Source organism: Thermobia domestica, chromosome 5 (assembly GCF_964235325.1).
Source record: "Thermobia domestica chromosome 5, izTheDome1.hap1.1, whole genome shotgun sequence".
Taxonomy (NCBI): Eukaryota; Metazoa; Arthropoda; class Insecta; order Zygentoma; family Lepismatidae; genus Thermobia; species Thermobia domestica.
This window is the reverse complement of record NC_137458.1, coordinates 289,656,867-289,682,441: the sequence shown is the minus strand read 5'-3', so window position 1 is coordinate 289,682,441 and position 25,575 is coordinate 289,656,867. Positions and strand designations below refer to the sequence as shown.

Sequence of the window (25,575 nt, the reverse complement as noted above, 5' to 3'; positions counted from 1 at the left end):
AAGCTGAGGCAGAGGAAGACAGAAGAGGATGGAGAGAGAGGCTTGATTACATAGACCATGTATCTCATTCATAATTGGAGTTTTCTTTGTCTAATACTTGCTCGAGTGATTATGCGCTACGAGGCTTTTGTTTCATTGTTCGGTTTCTCCATGTAGACTCAGCTTGGCTCTCCCCTGGTCAATATGCTAGCAGTAATGCTTTCACAATTCTAAAATCTAAAATAGCTGCGGTTCATCCTCATTGTTGAGCAGTGCTCTACCATGACGTAGGCCTATACAGTAGTGTCCCAATGAATATACGTAGTGAATCTCAACTATTATAAGATTTTGTTGTTATTTGGTTTGTTTGTTTTGAGTTTAATGTCTTTTCTCAGAATTAGGCTAAATTAGAAAAAGATCTGCAGCTGAACTCAGTGTTCGTAAATTGAGGAAAATCTCCATAATTGAGATAAAATTGAACAAATAGGGGAGAAATATAAATTTTAAAGCAAAATGAAACCCAGGGAATTTTACTTGCGTTGAGCGAAAGATCAGATTTTATGGCTTGTCTTCTATCTTTTATTGAGAAGAATCGATAGCTGTCTCTTCTCAATAGTTCCACGGTATATTTTGTTGAGCTGAGCGAAGCGAAGCTCTTATACTCGGGTTAGCCGTTTGGTTGTCCGCGAACTCCTCCTAGACCGTTTGGCTGATCTCAACCAAACTTAGCACGCTGATAGAGTATGTCGTGCTGAGTGACAACATAGGTTGAAATCAAAAATCCGATGTACCATCGAGGAATAATGACCGAAAAACGCTTCCTCCTAGACCGTTTGGCCGATCTCAACCAAACTTAGCACGCTGATAGAGTATGTCGTGCTGAGTGACAACATAGGTCGAAATCAAAAATCCGATGTACCATCGAGGAATAATCACCGAAAAACGCTTGCATAGACTTAACATGGGGGAAAAGTTTTCACGCGATTTTTTGTGAACAATTAAAAATTGCATTTATTATTGCATAATGGCCAGGAATGATTACGTAGTTTAAGCTCGCTCAGCTCATTTCATTGCAATCGGGTACATCCATTGCATTCCTAGTTTATTTCTATGTTAAGGATTCTTAAATGATCCTAGATGAAATTGGGAAATTATCTCCTGTCTCTGTTCTGCCATTATGAAGAAGGATGACAAGAAAACATCTGATTCTTCATCAGACTAGACTTCAGAGCGCTCAAAAACCAGGCACCCCGTTTGGAACCAGAAGTTTTGTATCTGCGATTTTCGTGATCCTACATCTGTTATGTGCATTGAAACTTATCCAAGGAGAGTGTAGATGTGGTGAATTATGGTACTTTTCAGACTTCGAATCTATGCTATGTATAAGCATTGGAAGTCTTGTAGTACGACTATGTCTGTTCGTCCATCAATCAAAGGTATCAGAGCAAAAGCAGTAAAAGATATTGAAAAGTTTTTTTTTTTTCTTCATTCGATGCAGTATCCCAAGAGTAGGTTCATTTGTTACTCCTCTATACAAACCAGAACTGATAGAAATTAACCATTTCTGATTTCAACGTTGATCAGTATAAAACAAAAAACTGCAATAGATAGCACCAAGTATTTCTTTGGAATCGATTCAGTGTCTCAAGAGAGCACACAATTTTTAACCACATCTCTCTATTAAAAGAAATTTATTCCTACTTCCGGATTCAATACTCATCTCCATAGATCAAAAACGGTAATAGAAAGCGGAAGGTAGTTTTTTGGAATCATTTCAGGTTTCATCTTGTTTGATAAATCGACTATTAAAACCGGAAGTGGTACAAATTAACCAATTCCGATTTCAACGTTGGTTATCATAGAACAAAAGCGGTAAGAGATAGCGAGAAACTTTTTTTTAATGGATTCAGAGACCCAGGAATGAGTTTTGTCTCGACTTTGCATCTGAACTGAGATCAGAAGTGGTGCTCATCTATGATTGCCGATTTCAACACTGATCATCATCATGAAATCGTTATGTGCCGATTTAAGATTGAACTATTTTGAAATTATATATATATATATATATATATATATATATATATATATATATATATATATATATATATATATATATATATATATATATATAGGGTGGTAGGTAACTCCACCGACAAAATTTGGGAGGTGATTCTTTATAGCTATGAAATGAAAGAAAAGAAAAATAGTTCTAATAAACATGGGACGAAAAACGCCTCCTTTCAGAGTTATTCGAAAATTCACGTTTCGAAACGCTCTGCCTTAGAAACTACAGGACCGATCCCAAACGGTTTAAGGAATTACACAGGAACTACTATGCGAACTATCTAAATATCCATGTTTTACCATCCTCCTTTATCGGCGAAACGAACTATAAAAAGGAAATTGAGGTATAGGGATACTCCTTTAAGTACTAATAACGCGTTCGTTTTGCCGATAACGGAGGATGGTAAAACATTGATATTTAGATAGTTCGCATACTAGTTCCTGTGTACTTCCTTGTTATAGGTCCTATAGTTTCTAAGGCAGGGCGTTTCGAAACATGATTTTTCTAATTTTCGGCGGTTCATAACTCTGAAATGAGACGTTTTTCGACCTATGTTTATAAGAACTTTTTTCTTTCATTCCATATAAGGAATCGAATCCCAAAGTTTATCGGTGGAGTTACATACCACCTTGTATATATATATAGACTGAAAGTATTTGAGAACAGGATCCTGAGAAGAATATTCGAACCCAAGAGGAACGAGAATGGAGAATGGCGGAAGCTTCATAACGAGGAACTACATAGTTTATACGGTTTACCCAACATTGTTAGGGTCGTCAAGTCTAGGAGGCTTAGGTGGGCAGGTCATGTAGCTAGAATGGAAGAAAGTAGAAACGCTTTCAAAGTCTTGACTGGTAGACCCATAAGAAAACGACCATTAGGAAGACCTAGGCGCAGATGGGAGGATAATATTAAGATGGATCTCGCAGAGATAGGAATACAAAGTAGAAACTGGATCCAATTAGCTAAGGATAGAAGTCAGTGGAGAGCTTTTGTGAACGCGGCACTGAACCTCCGGGTTCCATAGGCCATAGAGTTATATATATATATATTATTTCCACTACTTTGAAAATAAGAAATTATACCGTAGAATTCAACGAAGAATCTTAAACATAAATTAAACATAACTTTCTTACAAGGCTCTTTATATTCTTTATTATAAATTAACGAGAAATGTTACAGTTGTAAGAAAGTTATGTTTAATTTATGTTTAAGATGGACAAGGCCTTTTTATAAAAATATCGAAGAATCTTATCATAGCTAAGTGATAAGAAGTAGTGGGAGCAGGCACGTAGCCAAGAGGGGGGGTCCGGGGGGTCCGGACCCCCCCCCTTCGAGACCAGAAATGAAAAAAATAAGGAAGGATAAAACAAAGTAAAATGAGAAAAAGAAGGATCAGCGTTAAAAATAAAAACAAAAAAAACTACAGAAAGCTTTTGGTTACTCTTTCCTATTAGGAGATTTGTATTACTTGCAATATATGGTGGTGAGGTGAGCGAGATATCCTGGCAGAGTCAGGGAATTTGAAATTTCTAGAAAAGTTACGGAATTCTCAGAATTTCTGCTACTAGTCTGGGAGAATTCAAGCTTCCGAAGCATAGTGCCGTTGTGTAACAGCGTGGACTTTTTTTTATATATATATATATAATAGACCCTAATATTTTGTTATCGCTTCTCTGCAGTATCAAATATGTTATTTCAAAAACAATTTTCTACTGCTCCTTTATCCTGTCATTTGGAACAGACAGTAGTTGACAGAAAAATAAAAACAAAAATTTATGAGGAAAGAAAGTTCTGTTAACACTTGATTCAACAGAGAAAGGAATGCAGATATTGAGAAATATTTTGCAAGACATTATTGAGTATGTACTTTTTATAATAGTGAAAATGTACTTTTTATACATTGTGTTTCAAAACAACATCGACAATGTTTGGGAGGTGATTCCTGACACTAGAATAAGACAAAAAGTATAGACCTATATGGGTGCACAAATGCTTCCTTTCGGACTTATAGGCTGCGAAAACATGAAAGAATTAACTTTAAAGATCCATAGCCTCACAATTATAGGACCTATCGTGGTCGGGTCAAGACTTCCTTTAGGAACTGTTATGTGCCCTATCCAAAAATGCATGTTTCAGAATCCTGAGGTATTTCCACAACAATTTTTATAGAGGAGGTCTGGTTACGGGCATATAATTTGAAGTACTCACCAACTACCTCTATAAAAATTGTTGCGGAGATACCGCAGGATTCTGAAACAGGGAAATTTGCAAGGGCACATAGGTCCCATACTTTTCGAGCTATGGGCCTTAAAAGTTCAGTTTTTCATGTTCTCGGGAACCTATAACTACGAAAGGAAGCCTTTGTGCACCCAGGTTGGTCTATACTTTTTGTCTCATCTTGATATCAGTACTCATCTCCCAAACGTTGTCGGTATTGTTTAGAAACACCCTGTAATAGTTGAAGTCATAATAAAAGGAAAATTCTTATATTTGGATGAAGAGAGGAAGGACGTAAATATTGTAAAATATTTTTAAATACGTTTTTTTTTTTTATATTTTACTCGAGATTTCTTCATAGTTTATTAAAATACTTAATAACATATTCTCATTTTATTCTTCTAACAAACCAATATATGTTGTCAGTGAAGTAATTAGATTGATCGAGCTCCTGGGCCTTTAGTATTTTATGTTACCCCCCCCCCCCCTCATTAGAAAATCCAGGCTAAACGAACCAATATATGTTTCAATAAAATAGTTTAGAATGATCGAGCCTCTGGTTTGATGACCACAGTATTTCATGCCTCGGACCCCCCCCCTTCACGAAATCCTGGCTACGTGCCTGGTGGGAGTAATGTATAACACATTATTACTGCCAGTTCAATTAGAAATTTTGTAGCTCCAATGTCACTTCTCTTAGTACTAACAGAAAATATTTGCAACATATTTTCCAAAAGTCTCTTGATTTACGAGGGAAAAAATAATCTTTTCCTTTGAATATCTTTGTAATGTATACTTATGCATATCTACCTATGCGGTGTACATTAAAAGTTCAAACTCAAAAACCCTACAAATCTGTCGATTTTTCGTGACAAAAGAACTCGTTATCATAAATTAAATATATGTGATAATAATTTTTATAGTTGATTGTAATACATTGACATTACATTGACCGATATGTAGAAAGATATTATTAACCATACTGAGACTTAAGGAAAAGTGTCGATTGTTGATAGTTATCACAGTCTCTAACAACTCTTTATCTCATGTTTATTTTCAACAATTTCAGGATGCATTGTTCTTCGCGAAGTCCGTGCAAAGTACACATGAAGTGATAAGTCAGAATTAATTGAATTATTAGATACATACATGCAAAAGTGTCTAATGAATGTCTTTACTGTTTAGTATAGGTGTAATTTAAAAGCCGTGGAAATTCTTTTCTTCTTCACCATTTAGTAAAGCTAAAAAAATGAAAGAAATATATAATTTAACGTCCCACGATTGTTTCCTTCAGTAGTTTCCCAAACTATGCTCCGCAGCTTCCTGGCTTACATTGGCTGACTTAGAGTGGCGCCACAAAATATTTGAAAATGTCTCACTAAAATAATAAATAGGTTACGTTGTTTTTGAGATAGCATATATTTACTAATCTTATGTTTATGTTTTTAAATCATGTACTTACTCATAGTTCCCTATACATTTTGTTCGTGAATTTCTATTACTGGATCAAAAGATCTAATATGTTCCAGGCAAAAAATTTCTTGTAGGCCTTATATCTGGAGAACTACATATAGTGTAGCCAGTGGCGTATTTAGGGGGGTGGCTTCCGGGCTTAAGCCCCCCCCCCCGAAATCTTACTTGGTATAGTAAAGTAAATGAAATATCTTGCAGAATTTTCACATTTCCAGGCAAAGCCCCCCCCCCCCGAAAGGTAGCAAAGCCCCTCCCGAAAGAAAATCGTAAATACGCCACTGAGTGTAGCCAAACCCAACGTATCACTTAGTATAACGTGCTTATTCCGTTAAAAAAAAAAAAAAAACTATTTAAGGGCCGTTCAAAAATTTTGTGGCCCCTGATCCAAAAACTAATACACATACGACATTCAATCTAGAAAAAGTACTGCAGGAGTAAGACACCGCAAGAAGTGGAATTAGAAGGAGGGACATGTAAAAATAATGCAAAACGACTGATATTAGTGTGCAGTCCATAGCTTTTGGGGTCGCTGAAATGAACAATAACGGTCCCAATACCGTTTAAAGTCCAAGTTGAGCTCCAATGGCAGAGGCTGCGGAGAGGTGAAAAATAAAATGTTAAAAATGACAGAGATTTGCTTCGAATTCAGGCCGGGCCGGGAAAACGGCTGAAGTTTTGGAAGATCGTTTAGTACCTAACTTCAATTTGTTTTATTTTAATTATTTCAATTTGATTAAAGACGTGTTCTGTTGGGGTAAAGTGTTTCAATATGTATAACCAAAAGTAGAGTATCATCTGTATTCTTATAATTGCACTTTCATTCAAATAAACATCCTAAGAGAAAAGGGCATTCGAATATTTCCCATAAACCTATTCTCCCCGTGCGAAGAACGGGCATTTCACCCAGTATGCGAATAAAATATAAATAACCCTCACCACTACACTCATGTGATCCCAGTTCTCATTCTTGATACCTGAGCATTTGAGATTAAGAAATAAACGCTTATACCTTGTTGTGAGAGATCATATGTTTAACCATGTAGCTGTAAGAATTTCTTTTTAAAAAAAAACAACATAAAAGACTGTTTCTGGGTATAACTGGGTAAAATTTGCTATGTCTGGGTATAACAAACGGTTCTGCGAACTCGAAATATTTTAACAGCCGGTTCTAGAGAACCACTGCGAACCGGCTGAATAGTACCACTAGTAATGTGTAATATGATGTCCTGTATGTACTGACTTCATGAATGCATGAAACCCTATTAAGATGATCAAACAAATAGCAGAGGTACCATTGTCGTTGGAGTAGCGCAAGACAATTTTAAAATAGAATTTTAAATTCAAAGATGTTTTATACGTACACCAGCAGCAGAGAGATGAGTTTGTAACCCAACCTCTAACAACATACTTGCGTGTAATTTGAAATTTATGATAACGTGTTTAATGCACACAAGAGAATATTTAAAATACCATGTAGGTTGTTAATTGATTTCAGGATGTTATTACTGGATAAGTGTTTATAGACATGCGTACAGATCTTTATTTATCTCCAATTTATGCGTTCTATGTTAACAAGCGATCATTTCCAGCAAGATTATGTACCGCAATACTACGCTCGAGATGTGAAAAATTACATTTACCTTAATAAAAAGTTTGAAAACGAAAAAATACAGTTGAGTTTATCCCTAAACGAACGTGAAAACCAACTACATTAGCACGCTTTGGGAGGAATTTGAAACGTCGTGGCACTCATTGCAGTGCACACTTTGGTCAGTTTTCTGCAATCAGGGTCGGCCCTAGGCAGAACCAGGGCCGGCCCTAGGCAATTTGCCGCCCCATGCAATGGCACCATTTGCTGCCCCCTTTCTCCAGAAAAATCAAATTTTAAAGGCCATGATTTTAAGTATGTTACCCCATCATGAATAACGAAGGGGAGAGAAAGTGCACTCGCACTCAGAAAGACCTAAACACTACAAATAGAATTTCGTTGTGTCTGTTTTTCTATAAATAATAATCTATTATGTTAGTGAAAGATAAAGAAAACACATCTACAGAAGAAACATGGTAATCCTTTTTTTTTTTATATAGAATTCAATATCGAGTTTCAACTTCAATGTATCAGTTTGCAATTTTAGTGCAACTAGCTCTTTCATCTTTAATTCTTTCTTTTCTTTCTGCATCTGTTATTTTTTAAAAAACAAAAACAAACTTGTTTCCACCTTCAATGATAAGGAACTTGTTTGTGATCAAGATAAGACTAGTTTTCATATCAAAACTGTGATAACTAGGGCCCGGAAGTTGAGGAAATATCCTCTTTTTTACGAGCGACCGAAGACGAGGCTTATATGTGTTCATTTTGGGTCATTGTACACCAGAAAATGGTGGGTTTTATTTGTCCTTTTTTGCCTTTTTCGGCGTTTTTTCTGTTTATTGTTTTTTTAAGCTGTTAATAGGTCTTAACGTCTTTTTTTACCCTTCATCCTTGGACAATAAATTTACTGGTCATTAACTCGAATCATTACTACCTCTTAAACACCTTAGGCCTTATGCAGACTCGTTCTGACGCGTGATTAGTGACATACTAAAGAGGTAGACTAACATGTTTTCTGCAGTAGTCAAACCTTTAGTATAACGCTAATCATATGTCAAAACGACTCTGCGTAAGGCCCCTTCTCTTTAGTAAAGTGAATTCAAAAGATAATACATACTTAAACGACTGGACTGATAAGACCAGATCTGCAGCAATCACAAGTCAGATAAGGAGGTGTAACAATGTTCTCCAACAAGGGGATGGGTGAGAGGGGAAAGTTTTCTTATTTTAGTTTTTACTTCGGTTTATGGAAGAAGGACAGGCCGTTCGCATACAAGAAGCTTGTATTTCTTAAGCATTATATCCATTAAATGTGTACAGTAATTCTAATTAAATTGGGTCTTATTTTTACGCCCCTTTCTCCAGTTTTTAGGTCCTTTTTCAGATTTTTTTAGGTCTTTTTATAGGTCCTTTTTAGGCAATTTTTAGGTCTTCAATTTCCGAGCCCTAGTGACAACTAACTAAATGGAACAGGTATTCACTACTGTTCGGGAATTGAGTTCTTGTATTTGACAACAATCAAGCAATTCATGCTGGGATTTGTTTGTCCATGTGATCTTAAATTAATGCAACCTAAACATGATTTATGAATGTAGTGTTCAAATAGGAAGCCAGCTTATTATATTTAATTATCGTCATTATGAAGTCTGCTTCCAATAAGAAATATTTAGTTTAAATAATATAGTTATGACAGATTTTGTCGTCCCGTGAAAATGCATGTGTTGCACCTACGACCCTGATCAGAACTATCGGGAAGTTCAGAATATTCACTTTGAATATCTGCTGTAATTGCAAAAGTGAAAGTTGACATAAGAGTCCAACACAAGACCACAAACATTGCTTCTGTTGCAACCCTTATTAAAACATTTTGGAGAAAGAAGGCTGATGATAATTGTTTCAGAAATCTTCAGTCGGCCCAGTAGAGCTAGGCCTAAATTTTAAATTGAAATAGTACAAGTATTAAAATAGCACTTTACTGGCTGAAAAATGATTTTTTTTAAAGTTTTACGTCCCACAGTTACGACGGTTAATCTAAAGGAAACGGTGATGATGAGAAATGAATGAAATTGTGGAATGAAGAAAATGGGAGGAAACGGGAGAGTTCCAGGAAAGCCCACGAACACGGTGTTTGTCCACCACAAACCCCACTTGGCGTCGGCTAAGATCCAACCAGGGACCCCATGCACCAGAGGTGAATGCTCTACCACTGAGCCACTGTACTCCCCACATTTACTGGCTGCTTACTATATGAAAAAAAGAAAGTATTAATACCTGTTTAACAAGTTCAATAACATTTACATATATTGGTAGTTGTGATATACTGTAATATATATAAGTGTATATAAATAAATTTATAGCAAGGTGACCAGAATTTTCACTTGCGAAAACGGGACGCATACGAATCGGCTACGGGGGGGGGGGAAGGGGAATCTGACTTTCAGATTGCATTTTGGGACTCAGCAGTGTTCTCAATTTACAAAATACACAAGTAAGAGCAATAACACACCGTTTCTAACTTTACGTGTACCACACAACAAATAATGGTTCCCGATTGAAAAGTTCTACCCAACAATTCTTTTAACTAGTTGAACACTCAGAATTCCCACTCAATTCCCACTTGAACCACGAACACTCAATTCCCATTTGAAAATTCAGAAGTTCTAAACACGGCTGAACCTTGGCAACGAGAGTTGGTACGGAAGAGAATAGAATTTGCATTAACGATTTATATTTTGAATAATAATTACGGGACACCTAGGTCATTTTTACTTAAAAACGGGACATTTAGGTGTCCCGTTCGATAATCAGAAAAAAAACGGGACAACAGTTGGAAAAAGGGACTGTCCCGGCTAAAACGGGACTTCTGGTCACCTTGATTTATAGTCATAATTAAAGACTTACCTGAGCCCAACGTCTTTTCAGTAGCAATTACACTTTTTTAATAAGTGTACGTGGCTTTGATCTTAGTAGAGAACAGCTTTTGTTAATTTAACTTTTATGCTCTTATTTTTTTCAGAGAACAATGGTGTCAGCCGGACGGAATGTACATGTTTTATATTTATAAATCATTGAACAATGTAAAGAACAGCTTACAGAAGAGAATAAGCACAAATACACGTATTTAATGTTTGCTATTTTTAACAAACGACGAAGTTGAATAATGTATGCAAGTAATATCATTGGATGTTGTTTTAAAAAATCAAGATAATGTAATGTTTTAATATTGTAAATTCTTCTGGTGGTTTGTGTAGTTTTGCTTTTAAAAGTACCTGTTCATGTACTTCTTTTCAAAATGTCTGTGCTGCAGGAGTAAAAGTGAGGGAGAACGCCGGAGGACGCCGTTCTCCCATTTCCAAAAATATATCTAGGGCGTCCCTCCACTTCCTAAATATTACAATGGGCAAAGATAAGCACGGGGAAGGCGTGACGTCATACGTTCCCCTACCTTTTCAGATCCACTTTTACCCCTGCTGTGCTGTTCTTATTGTCTATTTTTTTTTTTACGGTGTTGTCGCCATTTTTAGAAAGTGACCGGTATTCCTAGAACATACAAACGAAATGCTGAATATGCCTTAAAAATAAATTAAAAAAAAAAAAACATCCCGTAATTCATATCGACATTTTAAGCATATTTCATGTATCAACTCGCACAGTTTTTAAAGGAAAGATCCACTGGTGCAAATCCCGGGAGGTAAGGGGACATGCCTCCCAATCTTGGAACTAGGATGACTGTCCCCCTCAATAATCCGATTTTAAAGGTTTTTTTTTTTTTTTTTTTTTTTTTTTTTTAAGGGAGAAATGTAATGATTTGTGTCCGATTGCCACAAAGTAAAGTGAGATGAAATTGTTGTCCTCACAGAATAAGCCTCAAATCTATCCGCATCCCAATGTTGAAGACAACTCTGCTCTCCTGATCCTACAAAACATTGTTTTTCAACTTCATAAATATTTTGAACATCGCTTTAAAAATATATATATGGGAATGATCTTACCCCCCCTCCCCAATGTTGAAGACAGTTTTGCGCCGCTGGAAAGATCAACCCTCCTACAAGAAATTTAGACCATCGAAAAATATGACACTCCATTGACAAGTGATACCCCTAACCCTGATTATGAATGTTGAAAGATAAAATTGGAATCAAGCTAATCAAGTAAAAGTATGGTTATTTTGAAGAGCTAGACATTTCTTCCCCACTGGCACGAATAAACGACGTAACAATCACTATATCTAAATAGGTTATAAATTTAAGTCAGTTTGACGAATATCCCACTTTATCTCATTCTGTAAACCTGGTCACCCTATAATACAGGAATATATAAATCTGTGTATGACACACCTAATAGTTTACAGTCGTCCTGATAGACGTTTCTATCTGCACTGCCTACTTGCCTTATGCCAATAGATGGCGCTGACTAGAGGCGGATCCAAGGGAGGCTATAGGGGCTATAGCCCACTTCCTCCTTGACGCTCAGGTATACTGAATAAAATGGGCTTCAATCCTGCTTTACACTGGATAAAGCGGCAAACTATGGTTTAGCTCCTCCTTTGATCGTATCCTAGATCCGCCACTGTCGCTGACTATTATTAATAAACAAAAGCAAATAAAACAAATGTGTGCCTTGTTTGGTTAATATTAAAAAAATCTTTACTTGAAGGGAAATGCCAAATTGTCCTAGACATTCTGCCTAGTAGTACGGTGATAGTTCAATGTGAAAGAATTGAAGGATACCACAGTGTAAGATTGGTCACGGAGTAGGTTGGTACAGTCCGCAGCAAAAACCCTGCAACATGAACATGTAAGTTTATTGTGAAACTACGCCTAACAGCGCAGGAAATCAACATAACGTCTAAGTGGCACGAATCACGCCAGGAGAAACCTTGGCGTCCTCCCTTGCACATTTATTTTGGAACAAATTACTTCGTCGTTTCACAATAAACTTACATGATCATGTTGTAGGTTTTTTGCTGCAGACTGTAGAAATGAATTTCGGTATGAAGAATTTCTTTTGACTTACCAGCCCTAACATTGATTATCCACTCTATTGGCGAACCGGGTGAAGAAATTCATTGTACATAGTAGTCACGAGTGACTGAGTCAAGGGTCATGGGTCACCAGGTTACTGTCACTCGGGTTCAAGGGCGCCGATTTCTCTGTAAATTTGAGGGGGGGGGGCATTCAGATGCAGAAGGTATGTATATGAAGATTTTGAGACAAATTGCACTGAAATTATGCCAAATATTGTATATTCATAAATACAATAGGGAACCCACATAAGCTTGGGGGGGCCGGGCCCCCTCGGTCCTCCCAGGATCGGTGCCCTTGCTCGGGTTTGGGTCTGACTTCCCACACTCGGCGACTCGGAAGAAGGGGAAAATGACAGCCCTGCAACATTGCTGCAGATTCTTATGGAGAGTTAATGAAATGTGTTTATCAACTACTCGAATTCCAATATTCATTTGTTTGATTCTTGGTGCGACATTTCCGAGAAAAGACGAGAAATTACTCGTTTTGTTCGCAACGATGGAGATTGTCCCATAAAGAACACCACTTTTGAAATACCCGCCATTTTTGTTCTGGTAAGTTTGCAGCAGTGAACCTTACACGATTTTCATTTGTTATCTTTGTGCTTCGTTAGTAGTCTCGGAGCACCGAATAGCGCAATGATTCTGGGAATAGGAATTGTTGGACTTGCTATGAGAGAGATCCCTTGGCCAGATGATTTCTCACAACGGTGACATGAATTAGCCACCCTGATTGATTTGATACCATGTGATTTCTTTCTGTGAGATATTTGAAATCTTCTGTGTACGCCAACAAAGAACGATCAATTCCAGAACTCAAGGGCGAGATTCAGCGTGTAATATCAGAACTAGAGGTGCAAGTAAGCTAAAACGTTATGAAAAATTTCATCAAAAGAACGAGAATATGTATGCAGAGTCACGAAGGACACTTAAATGATATTTCTTACATAATCATAGGTAGCGTACACGCAAAAATAAGTAAATAGGTAATATGTAAATTACTTAATTTCACCAATAAATTTGTATATTGTTACGCACTCGAAAGATGCGTTCTTGGTGGGTTACAGTAATGAAAACAGTGGTGACATACAAACGAGGATATCTAATGTATAGTCGAAGGTTTCGTGGATATGCCACTCGTGAATCCATGACCAATCGTACACTGCAAACCTTCCCCTCTCTCGTCTCCTCTCCTCCTTCGTACAACCTCTTCTACCTGCCTTGGCTGTCATCGCAAAAGCACGCTCCTACGTCACACATCAGACAGCTGGAAATTACTTACTATAGAATTATGTTACTACGAGACATTTGAATCCACTAGAAAAAATTATTGATCTAAGCATAATGATCTCGAACAAAACGTACTGCCAGTATGCCTCATTTTACCAGGTAATAACATGATAGAGGTAATAATTTTAGAATCATTATAGAAATAATGAAAGGTTATACCGAAAACTCTCTTTCTTTTTTGTACACAAAAATATAGTATAGATGCGGTTGATCTTATTCTATATTCCCACGTCGTTTGAAGCCGCCATGAAGACATTATTTGCTCTTCTAATCTTTCTTTCATGTGTAATAACTGTGTTGACTACGGTAAGATACGAAAAACTAATTTGAACATTAAGAATAATCCATACCTATATTAATGTAACTCTACAATGTTACTGTATTAACGTAATTTTTTTTTAAAAAAAAAAAGTCTAATCCATAAATCTTGTCTAGCTGAACAGAACGATATGTTTGGAGATAAATTCTCATGTGTAGATTTCGAGAAAATAGACAAACACTAATACGAGGGCTGAACACTAATTGCAACATTCTTATAATTCATATCTTGCTTTATGCACAGAAAAAAAGACCTGTCAGATTCCTATAACGTAATTGCAACTCATCTCCCAGGAGCGCATTTACGGGGGTAGCAGTGATGGATCTAGCCCGGGGCCCGGAGTCCTAGGCGCTCCAGTTTTCTGAGTGACGAAAATAATTTAAGCTATTATTTGTATATTTTTTGGAGGTTTATAGTAAACTCATGATATACCTATCATAGTCTGACAAGAGAACATCTTATATTGATAGTAGAATTGCCCAATCTAACAATGCACAATCGATAGAGGAGTGAAGAAAAGTGAGAAATCCAAAGTTTTACGGGCTGACACTCAGAAACACAGCAGATACAGAGGAAAGAAGAATCTAGAATCATGTAAAGAGAGCAATGCAAAAGATACACTGACACAGAAAGAACTTCAAAATGATTAAAGTAATCAAAATGCCATTTACACAACAGTAGTAAGTAAATATTGTACCTACAGATGTGCTCAATAACATCATTTGTAATGCAGTGTTGGCAACGGAGCACAAAATGAAGTTCTGTTAAATAGCACAGAGTTGTGTGAATGCCATTTTGATTACTTTAATCATTTTGAAGTTCTTTCTGTATCAGTGCATCTTTTGCATTTCTATTTTTATTTGATTCTAGATCCTTCTTTCCTCTGTATCTGTTGTGTTTCTGGGTATCGGCCCGTAAAAATTTAGATTTCTCATTTTTCTTTACTCCTCTATCGATTGCACATTGTTTGATTGGACAATGCTAGTATCAATATAAGATGTTCCCTTGTGAGTTCTGGCTGTCCCTTCCCAGTTTTACCTTCTAGATCATCCTTTGGGGGGGGGGGGGGGGGAAGGAAGCCCATCGGGTCCGGATTCCCCAAAACTACCTAACTCAACATACGTTTGTACACTTTCTCAATGAAAATGTATTTGTTTATTAGAGAAATGATAGATATAGCATGAAAAATTTGATCTTACACTTCATCTGTACTCTTTCTGTTATATTCAATGGTAGAGCACTTACATCTGGTTGAATCCCCGGCCAAGTAAGTTTGTGGTAGACAACATCGTGCCCATGGGTTTTCTCGCAGTACACTAAAAAAAAATGTAGGTGGCGTACTTAAAAAGATACGTTACATGCGTAATTCCTGCAATTTTTGGACTTAACGTACAGCAGACGTATAACTGAAAACGCACATTTTATATACTTTCCGTATAAGTGTTCCATCTATACGTACTTTCCTTATGAAACAATGTAGGCAGTTAGAATCTCACATACAGATGGACGTATATAACATATAGCTGACGAAGGTAACATAAGTATATGCATGTGATATACGGAAAACTGTTAGATGTCAGACATCCTGCAACGGCATGATGTAACATCTAAGGGCAGTGGCTATGTAGCATACTGATAACGCATGCTCCGTACTGATTTTTGTGTAAGCAAGAGAATACCGTATATTTGTACAATATACCGCTGTCCGGAAAACGAATTTTTCTCTGTGTACAACCGTTTCCTTCCACATTCCATGGTGAACAAAATCAGGATTTAAAATATGCTGCCTCTTAGTGTGAAACCGATACTAAACAAGTTGAGAATACTCCAAGAGCATTGGCAGAACGAACTTAGAGAGATGGAGCGGGAAGGATAACTGTGATTGTTCCTAAATGTAAAAGGAAATCTTTTTACCCACGCCTTCTTCTCTTCCTCGCAAAAAAATTCGCAAAATATCATCTCTCTATGACTTACACTTCCCGAGATATGGCTCCTTAAATCTCCCGAAATTCGAACGTTTTTGGCCAATATCCGGGGAACGCTGGCCAGTTAGCCAGTGAACACTGGTTACTGTTTGATACCAAAATGTTCACCATTCTCTTAGGTATTGATCAACACCAATATGATTTTTCTATGATTTACAGTTCCCGAGATATGGCTCCTTAGAGCTCTCGAAATCGGAACTTTTTTGGTCAATATCTCGGGAATGGTAAAAGTGACGCAAAAAACTCCATCACTTCTTTCAGATAGTTTTTGATGCTCTATCGAATGGCGTGCTCAATTTTTTTTAAAAAGCGCAAATAACAGACAGACACACACACACACACACATACGCACGCAGAGAAATCAGTAACGAACTTTTTAAGTTAGTTGAATATATCCTGATCAAGCTTTTTATTACATATGTACTGCATCGTTTGCAAGAAAGAGCTTCCATTGGCTATTATTGCTCTTAATTGTATTCTTGGGATATTTGCTATGAGAAACATTCCACAGATTCAGGGATGCACTATTATATTATATGCATAAAGAAATTAGAAAAGTTTCCCATTACATAGTAACTTGTTTCAATAATTCCACTTCACGAGAAATGAAAGTAATATCCAAACTAACGAAAAATAAAACTATTACACACTGAAATGAGTAACTCTAAGAAAGGATTTAAAAAAAAATGACAAATGAACTTCGACGAGAGCCTAACAAGCCACAAACAGATTTTTGATTGATTAATTAATTGGAATTGAATAACCCTTTCGGACAATGTTTAGCAGAAAGGGTCCAGCTATTTTTTTTTAAATGTTACTATTTCGGTAGTTTCTGTTCACATTAGGTTAGGTTAGGTTGGTTTCAGTTAGGTTAGGTTACTTTATATTAGATTATATTAGTGTAGGGATCCAGCATAATTTTCGAAAAAAAAATGATAGAATTTCACTTATTTCTACTAATATTAGGTTAGTTCAAGTTAGTATAAGTTAGTTTAGTTTAGTTTAGTTTAGATTTGGTTAGGTTATGCTAGGTCTAAGTACTTGTATCTTCCATTTCCCCCGTAAATTTTGTATTTTTTACGTACTTCTGGATCCCGTCTGCTAAACATTTACCACCCTTTCTAACATGAAAAGCTTTATGAGACAGGACCTACACTTTAAAGTGGGATTCAAACAACTAATCAAGCTTGTATACGAGTGAAGTACTCTCACCGGGAATCAAACCGGAGATTGGACACACAAAAAGCGTGGTTTTGGATATCTTTAGAAAAGAAATCAAACTGTTAACCGAACGTTTCTGAGGATTTTTTTAAAAAAATCTTTTTATCCTATTTTCCCCTGACTTCAACATATTCTCTACGTGTTTAGCACGATCAAATTCAATGCGACACAAACTCAGATGGTTCGAAGACACTACGGAAATATTGAAAACAATTTAATTCGGCTACGGAATCATTTTCTGGGGTCTCTACCTGCCACGCGACAAAGTATTTATAATGCAGAAGAAAGTTCTACTAATAATGCTATCAGTTCCGTTCTTTTATTTTCAGAAAAAGTGCAAAGATGTTAAGCCAACTCGTACAATGCAAGTTGCTTTCAATCGATGTGTAAAAAAGCATCGTTCATTGGCATTTCTTGGTGGATTTCCTGATGTAAGTAAATTTAATGTAAAAAAATATTTAATTTTGAGAGTATTCGTTTCTTTTCCGCTAACTTAATAAAATATTGAAAAGAACAAACAATGATATTAGAATTACCTAGAGGGTACAGCGGTTACAGTTTTGTTTCCAATAAGGAGCCGGATTCAAATATCTTGACTGAATTTTCCCCCTCAGTTTCACCAGGCAATGTCGGTATCGTATTTTAAACTAACAGTTTTGTTCGACTTCCTTCCACTCAACTTTTCATTGTGCTTGTGAGTGTTGTTAAATTTGGTGTACATTAGCTTCGTAAACAGGGTCTGAAGGTACACGACGCGGAATTCGACAAAATGATGTCACAAATCACCTCCGGAAGTTTTTGCACATCTTTCTGTAGCGTTCCAATTTTCAGGGTTTGATTTCTGATTCCAAGTTGGCACCCCTGTCACTCGTACACGACGCAGAATTCGACAAATGCAAGAGGACTTTCTGACTTCTTTTGATTCACGAACCGCCTCGCGGAGTTTATGCACATGTTTCAGGTTCATCCCGTATTTCACAGGTACACTTACAAGGAGACTTACGGAAGTGTCACTCACCGATTTGAATGAACTTTTGCATTTTTGTAGAACATCGAAAAATAGTCGACACGTATTTTTTTTTTTTTTAATTTCGGCAATGGCGCGCGTTTAAGGGAAGAAGCCACCCTTTGAACGTTAGGGGTGGTCTCCAAGCATAGACAGAAAAAAATTATTTAATGTAGAGGAAAATATATTGCCAGAGGGGGGAGGGGTAGGAGTGCTGATTCAGTATCTGATGTCAAAATTACAAAATTCAAAATGGCGGATCCAATATGGTGATTACAATTAGTAAAAGTCTTCTGATTTGAAATGCTCTGCAGTTAGCCACGAACAATTATCGTTTGCACGGGTTCTGTGAGAAGGTTGCAGACCGATTTGAAACCCCTTTCTGTATTTATTTTAACGGAATACTTGATCAAAATTAGTTTCTGCGTCTCTAATTATTCGGAGTGCTTATTTATAGTGAGTCCCCTCGCGTGCAGCACGTGAGGTTACACAACACCACCTAGGTAGAGATATACAACACCAAACCCAGTTGGTATCAGATTATATGTCTTTCGTTTTCAGGCCGTGACATTTCGCAACACGGCATTTGTTTATCTTTTAATTCTACCCATCGCAAAACTCTCACTCACTGGACGAACTAGTGTTGGCCATGAAGCAATGAAAATTGTCTTTCATTACAATACTCAACCAATCTTAATCGGTCTTTATATAATCGAGTCGAAATTGTGACCCTTCTTTCAGCCCTTCCCGGCGGGAGCTCATGTGATTCGGATTCCACGTTAATCAGTAGGTCCCGTCTCATATAGCCTCGCTGCTGAAAGGGACGTTAAACTCAAAATCAACTCAACCTACTTTCAGCCCCACTATTATATTCAACAATCCATTTTAACGGTAAAGAAAGTGAAGACAAAAATTTCGGGCATCAGAGTTAAAGTGCGAATAAATTGTATTATCAAAATTAAACCTACTGTCCCAATTTAGCGCCTATCGCGTTCTTCACGGTTTAACACGAGACCCAAATATACTATAAATCACTATAAATAATGACCCCGAATAGTGAGGGGACTTACTTTAAATAAGAATCCCGAATAGTGAGAGGAGAGGGGGACACACTTTAAATAAGCACCCGGAATAGTGAGAGATGCAGAGACACTTTAATCACACATCCCGTTCAAATAAGTACAGAAAGGGGTTTCAGATCGGTCTGAAACCTTCTTGCAGTAACCCCTGCCAACAATGCTTAATTGAGAATTGTCCTCATTTGTAAGCTATAAACAGGCAAATAAATATGAATATGAATATGAATATAATTGTTCTTGGCTAACTGCAGACGCAGAGCATTTCAAACCAGAAGACTTTTAGAAATTGTAATCACCATATTGGATCCACCATTTTGAATTTTGTAATTTTGACATCAGATTCTGAATCAGATTTCCTACCCCCCCCCTCCCCCGGCAGTATGTTTCCTGTCTATGCTTGGAGACCACCTTTAACGTTCAAAGGGTGGTTTCTAAACTTAAACCCGTACCATTTCCGAAATTTAAAAAAAAAAATACGTGTCTATTCTTGTCGATGTTCTACAAGTATGCAAAGTTTCATTCAAATCGGTGAGTGACACTTCCGTAAGTCTCCTTGTTAGATTATTACTAATAAACACATAATATATTCAGATAAAACAATTAAAAGGTAAGAAGAATAAAAATCAGCATTTTTGTCCGATATCAGTAAGTCTCAAGAGATTCATGAATGGTCTACTCAACCGACTTCTTGATTAGATTGATTGTGTGAGATTGTCATATACTGGGTGGAATATCGTTTCATACACGGATAGGGATTCAAAGAACGATTTTGAGTAATAGTTCGTCGAAATGTAGGGGAAGAGAAAGGAGTTTATTTACACCTAATCTTGTATCATGATCGGGATGAGCATTTAATCACTGCAATCTTTGAAATAAGTAGGAAGGTTGTTGAAAGCACAAAGTCTTAAAGAGAAATGTGAGTCGGTGCAGGCAGGGGCGCCGATCCTGGGGGAAGGGGGGAGCGAGGAAGCCCGGGCCCCCCGAAAGCTCATGTGGGCCCCCACATTTTATTTACGAATGTACAATATTTGGCATAATTTGAATTCAATTTGTCTTCAAATCCTCATACATGCCTTCTGCATGTGAATGAGCCCCCCAAATTTACAGAGAAATCGGCGCCCTTGGGTACAAGTGACGTCTATGGGCAAGTTTCAGAAGGCCCAGCTTTCTGTAGTATGAAAAATGATTTGATCGTTTGAGAGTATAAGCAAACTGTATACATGCATTTTGGATACACTAATTCTTCATTTAAGCCTGATAGAGTTTCATCACAATATCCAAAATGAGGAAATATTAGAGATTTTACGAGCAGTAATTTTGTTTCAGTGGGTACAATTTTCTTTAGTCTCGTAAGTGGATGCAAAGACCAGAACGCTTTCTTACATACAGCGTTGATGTGAGGTTTCCTCTCAAGAAATTGATCTATTATTATTACGAGATTTGTGGTGGTTTCAGAAAATGGAATAATTGTTCCATTTATCTGTACTGTTGGTATATTCGAACGGTGCATTTGTATAAGTCGTTCAGAGGAGAGACAAATGCATTTAGATTTAAGTGGATTTATGATTAACCCATTTTCTTTTCATCACAAGTAAATGCGGTACAAATCCTTATTCATTTGTTGAATTGAATTGTTTAAGTTTTCGGGTTGACCTGAGATATAGAGTTGAAAATCATCCGCGTATAGGTGATACAATATTGTAAGACAGGAGAAAGGTCATTAATGTATAGACATAACAGGAGAGGGTCAAAGACGCTTCCTTGAGGTACACTCATGTCCAAAATTATTGTCGCATATCTATAACTGTCTTCTTGTAAGAATATAATTTGATAATGATTTTGCAGGGTACTTTTAATACTGATACTGTGTGTATAATCGGGAAATGTATATTTGTGATAAATTTCATAGGAAAATAATTATAAATACGAAAATTATAATGAGGAAAATAAAATGTTACTAAAAGACAAGAAAATTTTATTTTCGTTTTATTGTTCTTATTATTGCTCTTTTGGCATGAAATTTGCCACATACATATCTTTGCCAATTATACATATACTGACATTATAAGAAATAACCGCCGAATTCGTTATCAAATTATATTAATACAACAACATATTTATAGACATGCGACAATAATTTTGGACATGAGTGTACACCGTGAGTGAAATTTCGCAGTGAAGAGGAAGTATTGGATACTGTTACAAATTGCTGCCGTTCCTGTAGATAATTTTGAACCCATTTCACAGCACCGTCGGAGAAGTTAAATTTATGGTAGAGAATTTTGTGTATAATTGATTGAAAAGCTTTAGAAAAATCTAATAGAACAATAATAGTTACCTGCTTTCTATCCATCGCTAGTCTAATGTGGTCAGGAACGTAAGTAAGAGCTGTAGAGGTACTGTGGTACTTTCTGAAGCCTGATTGAAACGGATCAAAAAAAAAAAAAAAAAAGTGTTTCAGTAGATGGGTTCGAATTTGATCACTTACAATATATTCTAATCAGGTAAAATACTAATTGGCCGAAAAATCAGGTAAAATACTAATTGGCCGAAAATCATTAATATTTATGGTATTACTTATTTTTAGGAACGCTAAGACTTCAACTGTTTCCCAAGCAGATGGAAAAAGTGCCGCTCATAAGAGAATAGTTGAAAATATTAGTAATGGAATTCGTTTCTTTATGTACTGTGTACGAAAAATATTTACGGTTAAGTAAGCAGGTTGTATCTATTGTTGTTCAATTTCTTCTAATAATGACGCATATACTGCTGATAATCCTCTTTTCTTTCTTTGTGTTTCAGGCATTCTATCACTGTCTGGTGAGAAAAGTTCAAGTGGTATGTAGAAAAATTTCTATATGGAAACGTTGTTAGTAATGAATGAAATGTCTCAAAGGCTAAGCCTTGCTCTTTAAGGTAAAGCAACATTGATATACGAGTATTCATTTGGTACGTTAACACTGACGCAAATCCCGGGGGGATGAGAACATGTCCCCTCCAATCTTGGAATTCCCCCAATAATCCGATTTGAAATGTTTTTTTTTGGGGGGGGGGGAGAAATGTGATGATTTGTGTCCGTTTGCCACAGAGAAAAGGAGATGAAATTGATATCCTCCCAGAATAAGCCTCAAATCTGCCCGCTTCCCAATGTTGAAGACAACTCTGCTTTCCTGATCCTCCACAGGATTGTTTTTCAACTTCATAAATATTTTGAACATCGCTTAAAAAATACGGGAACAGTCTTATCCGTCCCTCCCCTCCCCCCAATGTTGAAGACAGATTTGCGCCGCTGTGCGTTAATCATGAGAATCTTGCCCTTCCAATTAATTTAACCAAAGGGGGCGCGGTGACTCAGTGGTAGAGCGTTCACCTCCGGTGCTTGGGGTCCCTGGTTCGATCCCAGCTCGCGCCGTGTGGACTTTGTGGTGGACAAACACCGTGCTCATAGGTTTTCTCGGGGTTCTCCCGTTTCCTCCCACTTTCTTCATTCCAATCTTTCACTCATCTCTTATCATCACCATTTGCTTTAGCCTAACCGGCATAATCGTGGGACGTAAAACGATTTCTTTCCATTTAACCAAAGCCTCACATTATAATATGCCATGTTTAACGTCCCATGATAATGTTCTTTTAGGAGACGATGATTAAAGCAAGTGAATGATGATGGAAGAATTGGTGGAATGAGAAACGGGACTAGAGGAGAGCGCTCTACCACTGAGCAACCGTGCCGCCAACCAAAATTGAGGCAGCTTCCTAACCTTAACATCGTTACCTCTAAAGGAACTTCGCTTTTCTCCCTAGTCTTAAGCGCTAGAGCACATGTCTTTGGTTCATGAGGTCCGTAGTTTGATTCCCGGTGCCATATCATCAAATGCACTATAGTGATTAGGAATAGATCTTACCCTATTTGGTCTCACTACCTGTCGACAAGAGGATGTAAATACAAATCCACCAATATAAGGGAGTTTTGTAATATCCGCCACTGATTAACTTTTACCGAAGTTGACATTTAACTTAATATCTTTCTCGTATGAAAGAACCAAAAACGCCAAAGGCGCCGTTCTTGCCCCCCCCCCCCTCAAGGCTCAACTGCGCTCTCCTATTGTATTTATGAATATACGTACAATATTAGACATAATTTGAATGCAATTTGTCTTAAAATTCTCATAGGGGGTCTATGTGAGAATCTTGACCATAACATATTTCAAACTGATCTTTTCATAGACTGTTTTTTAAAATAAAGTTTTCATAAATTCGAAACATTGTCAAGTATATTTCGTGCATATTAAAATAGACTATATACGTATATTGGAGTTAGTTAAAAGATAAATTTTAGACGTCCCCGAAATAGGTCTACAGATACATCTAAATAGGATCTTCCAAATTCTAGTTCTGTGCAAAACGCTTTCTTGCTCCCGAAAGTATGTTCCATAATTTTAATCAAATCAAGCCGAAATCAAGAAAATCACTATCCTACACTTGGAAATCGGTTTCACAAATTTGATGAAAATCTTTATAGTCGTTACCAAGATAATTTAGAGGCTTTGCAAAAGAGATTTTCTAGCAACGAATCTTCTTCAAAGTTGAATTCTAGTTAACTCGCTTTTCATATTCATAAAATCTTGTGTTCACAAAATTTCACCGAAAGATAACCAGTTTCAAGATGTTTGAGACCTAATTTCGTACTTACTGTAGCCAAACTTCAATCACACTACTTACGCTGGCACACATAAGAAGAAGATGATATATGGCAGCAATTCTAACTGGCACCTGTGTTATACTCTAAAGATGCTATACAAGGTGTTCGAAAGTAGTATACGCAATAGATGTAAAATCACGATGGATGGCCATACATGTTACTTCTCGACCAGGTAACGGCAAGGGCGCCGATCCTGGGGGCTGAGGGGGCCCGGGCTCCCCTAAGCTCATGTGTGTCCCCGCATTGTATTTATGAATATATAATATTTGGCATAATTTGAATGCAATTTGTCTTAAAATCCTCATATATATGCCTTCTGCATCTGAATGGGGCCCCCCCAAATTACAGAGAAATTGGCACCCTTGGGTAACGTCGTATAGATGTCGAAAACTCTGTCCTATTTCTGGGATGGTATCTCACAGTTGCTATAGATATTACGGTTGGAGTAGCTGCACAATGGTTGTTGCCGGAGTCCAATTAGCGGTCAGGCGCCGTCCTATAATGCATCACCTTGCTGAATAAAGCTAAAGTATGGAGTTGAACCAGGACACAGTAAAGTACATATTCCGGAAATATAACGTTGGGTTCGCATTCTCGTATAGGAATGAGAATTATCATGCTGAAAGAAGAAGGGATTCCGAAAAGTTACTAGATAAGGTCGCACGACGCACTAGTCATATTCTCTTGAATGAAAACCAAAGGTATCCAGGATGTATCTTGTGACCTTCTCATATCAAAATACTCCGATTGGAACACAGACTAGATTTTCTTGGAATACCACAGCCCTCCATTCATGTCGCCGCCGCAGTATCTGCCGACAGCACGGAAGTTGTTCAGGAAGATGAGCAAGGGCCAAGGGTCGTCACGGAGATAGAAACGACGGAACGTAGACATGCCTTCAATACAATTCATTTTTAACGTCTGTAAATTAGACCACAAAGGTTACTTAAGACTACCCGAACGATCTTTCGGTTTAGGCACTTCCCAGTGCGTCACTACCTATGAGAGCGAAAATTCTGCTGGATGATAAATGAAATTGCAGGTACAGATGATGGAGTACACACATTTATTCTTATGTTATCCGACGACAGTCAACCTATAGCAGCAAGCCTTCTACAGATATGACGATCACAACAGTGACTTGTGTGCTCGGCCTTTCAAATTAAAATAGGCATGGCTTCTACAAACAGAACACTGTAATTTAAATTTCAATCGAATCGGACGATGTATAGTGTTAAATGCGTTTCAACCCCTATATTTATAATCATAAATAATAGTGTAAACTCATTCGCCTTTTCTTTTATAATTTGATATTTTTCAATAAACGCTCACTTTTCCTTCTCTTGGAGAAACGCACTTCTCTTGAGAAAACCCTGAAAGAACCGCAAACTTCTCTCAAGGAAATGTACGCATGTCTTGAGTAAACTTAGGGGGTCTTAATGGCACAGTGACAGAGCGCTTGCTTCTGGTTCGTGAGGTCCCTGGTTTGATCTCCGACGAAGTAAATTTGTGGTAGAGAACATCGTGTCCGAGGGTCAGGGACGTAAATAAGGCCCCGCAGACCCCGCATTGCGGGAGAGCCCAAGCCATCAGGGGTCCCCCAATCATGAAATGGGACGTAGAGA

The 25,575-nt window shown here is 37.3% G+C and overlaps 1 protein-coding gene across 1 annotated transcript in view; it reads right to left on the bottom strand.

Moving 5' to 3' along the window:
* Nucleotides 1-10,261, bottom strand: part of LOC145686680 (protein argonaute-2-like) — a 181,387-nt gene extending 171,126 nt beyond the window's left edge. Inside the window, exon 1 of the mRNA XM_081760199.1 lies at nt 10,230-10,261. The gene's annotated coding sequence lies outside the window, so the exon portion shown is untranslated. The remainder of the gene's footprint in view (nt 1-10,229) is intronic.
* Nucleotides 10,262-25,575: the final 15,314 nt, after the last annotated feature.